The following is a 4,540-nucleotide window of genomic DNA, read 5'->3' on the forward strand; positions in this document are numbered from 1 at the left end:
TATATATATATATATGTATATATATTTATTCGGATGAATACGTTTTATAACTATATGCAAGTCCATGTGTATGTATATTTTCGTGCATATGACTGTTTCGTAGAAATCATATCTGTTTTCATATCATGAAATGTCAAAGGTTTTGAAATCATCCATATTGAAGCAAGACTTCTATCGTTAACCCCATAGCATTCTATTGCTATCTTGTTCTATGCTATCTTTATCTATAGGCTTTGTATATGTTTGCATGCACAATATATACTTATAAGACAAATCGTGCGTTTTGTTTTCTATAATCGTTTCAGTACAGGAGACGTAATGAAATACTCAGTTTCAAATACCCGCGCACACACAAGCATACGTAGATAGGTGAATACACATCCCGACAGACAGACAATCAGACAAGTATCGAAATGTGTAGGAATTTAGTTGATTATATTTATTATTTTGTTTCAGTCATTTGATTGCAGTCGTGCTAGAGCATCACTTTAAAAGGAGTTTTAGTCGAAGAAATCTAGCCAGGGCTTATTCTTTGTAAGCCTAGTACTTCCTTATCTATTAGTCTCTGTGCCGAACCGCTAAGATGCGGTATGCACACACACACACACACACACACACACACACACACACACACACACACACACACACACACACACACACACACACACACACACACACACATACACACACACACACACACATACAGAGAGAGAGATTTATAGAGAAACAGGCAGACAGACAGACAGACAGATAGATAGATAGATAGATAGATAAAGAGAGAGAGACAGGCAGACAGACAGACAAACAGACAGACAGACAGAGGGGGAGAGATAGATAAACATTTCTGTGTGTGCGTGTGTGTTTTGTATAGGTATGTATAGATGTACGGATGGATGGATGGATGGATTATTGCCTGTTTTTCTCTACAGGTGTGTGTGTGTGTGTGTGTGTGTTTATAATGGAATAAAATTTCTCATTTACCTAATATTACCGAAAACCTGTTTTGAACAAACATATCATGTACATGAGATATCAAAATATGACTACATTTACATAATATCTGAGAGATAAGCAACACTGAAAACACTTTACACAACTTTTCTATACTAACTAACCTTCATATTCATTTCGTTTATAATATATCTTCTTCTTCAGCTTATCAAATTGAGAATTCTGACTTAGCAAGCAAAGATTACTATCAAGCCTGCAGGAAAATATAATTCCTCAGACAGTCTGGCGTATTAGAAAATCTTATGTATTAGGTATGTGTTTTGGTATGTGAATAAAATTATTGACATAACCTTTAAAGATTAACTAAATATTTCTAACTCGGAAAATGTTAAATAAATGTCATAGTATTTTATGTGCATCTATGTAATAAAGAGTAATATGATTAAATTTCACTGAGTACAACGTTTAATTGTACTTTAAAGAGAACTTACGTTTTTGAAAAATTGTAGCACCGGCTATATATTCAATTCTCATAAAATATTTCTGAAGGAAGACTAATTATTGTATAATATCTGCAATGGTTTCCATTATAATTTTCATATCAGATATGAAAAAGCAAGTAATCAATTCCCCACTCATTTATCAGTTAAAGTATTAGAAGAATTTCATTTCGATTCTTATCTTCGCGTATAATGATATAGTTGTTTGACATGTGTTTCCTTCGTAAATATCAATTATAATTCTTGCTGCCAAAATATAATTTTTTGTTCTCATGAAAAAAGTTTTAATTAAAATTAATTTCTTCATCTTTAATGCTATAGTAAAGTCTATTCCGTTAAGTATGTAATTTTTACCTTCTTCCTCTGTGTGTGTGTATGTGTGCATATATTTATGTACATATTTATATACATATCCATAAATATTTCTTCATATCTATGGAGTGTTATAAATGGCTTTCTACATTATATTGAATGTACAGTTGATGCATACACTAGCACAGGCTGTTTGGCATACTTTGGTAAGGGATATGAAATACTAACCTCAAATCAATTCTGCGTGAGCAATATAGTAAAGTGGGTGTCCAAAAACTTGATGAAGATCGATCTTTAGAAGAGCGTGAGGGAATTCGGTCCAGTTTGGGATACGAAATAGCATCTGAACTATCATATAAAGAAATAGTTCTTGCATGATAATTTTTGAAACGATCACAGGCTGCAAGTCAGTAGCGATTTTGTTGCAAGCAATCCTAGCCTTTCGTTTTCCTTGATCAGTCACATCGTAGTTATGAGATAAAAACTTGGATGTGTGGAGGCGATGACGTTTTCTTTGGTATGGAATGTGGAATGACGATACATTAGGACATGGTCTCATTAGCACGCATAGGAATGGCGGATGTATCAAAAATAAAAACACATAAAATGGCGAGTGTATTTTCGACAGAATTAATGAGTCCGTTCATTCAGGTGACTTGAGTTACGAGTCGGAGGAGGTTGTGTCGAATGTGACTGTATGTTGGAGAAGAATGTTAAGGTAGTGTTCGAATGAGTGGTGGCGTGGTTGTAAACGCTGAAGCTTATTGGGATATCTGGATTGCCATCACCCAACAGTATGGGCATGAAGAATGTTGATATAGAGCAGTCAAAACAACAAAGCATTCAGCTCCCGGGGCGAAAGCATTTAGCTGATATTTGCGTGACTTCTAGCATTTGTGACCGTCGAGATCACTAATTACAATGAGTAAAATTTAAAGTGTGACAGAGTGCTCCTACGCTGAGAAACACCTTGTTGTATGCTTAGTCCTAGTACTTGCATCAGTTTCTATCCCTAACGTTACCGTTGTGATGATAGTGTTAAGACTCTTTGTCTGTGACAACCATCAAGAGCAAATAAGAAACCGGTAAGCTATATACATTAGATCATCAGTGGCCATACGTTTACGAACCAAACATATAAGAACAAATAGTTTTCATGTTTATATTACCATTGAAATGTTGGCTTCTTTATTGCTATGTAGCTCCCATGGTTAAATCTTGCTGTCGAATTCTTCCCATGTTTATTTCGCGATTCTAGAGATTTGGGGGTAACAGTGCTAATGAAATAATAACGTGGGATAATCATTAGTTATAGAATGTTATCAATAATATTTCAGTACTAGCATGTCACTACGAACCAATGTCCGTAGAATTCACTATTTCAAAGGCGCATACTTCAGATATCAATACAAAAATACATTAACTATTAAATCCTTAACTATAAGAATTATGACAAAAATTTATGTATATAAGCAAAACCAATAGCATTAGAAATCTGTTTCAATTGCTACACATTGTGGTAACTTAAATTATAGATAAAACTTGTATATTTCAATTCAAATGAAACATCTATGACTTTTACCGACCACTTGTAGCTACTCAGCACAATAACGTAAGAATATAGAATGATAGGCTGCTGTAAAGTAAATAAATAATTTGCGAGTCATAAAAATTAAAATTGAAATTAGGACCAAAGATGTGCTTAAGCTTCTGAGACGAATGTTTCAGTTATTTCGCAGATTGATAGTTTTTCTTCAAATTAAACTCGGTTTTCCTTTGTAATATGTCGTTACATTTAAAAGCAGTACTGAGATCACAAGCGGTGTCTTTGGGGAACCAAAAATAAATTCTTTCTCTATCGAAATATTCAAATATTTTTTCCAGTTCCCAGAGCATTATCTGCCCATGCTCACACGTTTTGATGTGATTTTATCAACTTCACTTTTTTTGTGTGATATGGCTTCCACATATTCTTTCTGATTACCAAATTGTCCCTAAAGTTTATAAATTCTAACTGAAGAACAGTTCGTATCAATTTTGAAGATTTTATAATTCAGCCTAATAGTATTAAGCATTATAATATAAATACTTGCGGTTTTATAGGACTTTACTCGTCCGATATCCTCTTAAAATATTCGAGAAATTTGATATATCTTTGACCGATAATATTAATGAGAACATTTCGTAGTAAATTACAGTCTTCATTTTGTAATTAAAGTGAATTTCTAACACCTGTAGTTTTTGTTATTTGTATGACTGTATTTTTAATGGTATACATTTATACATCTGTCTATGAAAAACAGGGAAATGCGAGAATATTACTCGACTGGGTCAGGATACAAATGAAACAAAACTGAATTATAGGCAAAATTTATAGATAATCAGTTGCTATCAAGTTGCAGCTAATATACACATATGTACACCAAACAAGTAGCATAAGAATCTGCTGATTTAATGACACACACAGACATATGCATATGTGTATAAGTATATGTTTCTGCGTATACACACAACTTTATATATCATTTTCGAAAGAGACATACGAGACGTGAGAGGTTCAAGTTCTTCATAGCAATAAATATGTGCTGGTTTATAATATAGGATCAACCACATAAGGTCGCATGTATCTACGTGTACCTAGGTATCACTAAATGCACACACCCGCATACACGCATACACGCATGCACACAGGCATATATATACACGCACGCTCGCCCACATACATACACGCTTACGCTCGCGCGCGCACACTCGGGTATCACTATATATATATATAT

Source organism: Octopus bimaculoides, chromosome 3 (genome assembly GCF_001194135.2).
Source record: "Octopus bimaculoides isolate UCB-OBI-ISO-001 chromosome 3, ASM119413v2, whole genome shotgun sequence".
In the NCBI taxonomy this organism is placed as follows: Eukaryota; Metazoa; Mollusca; class Cephalopoda; order Octopoda; family Octopodidae; genus Octopus; species Octopus bimaculoides.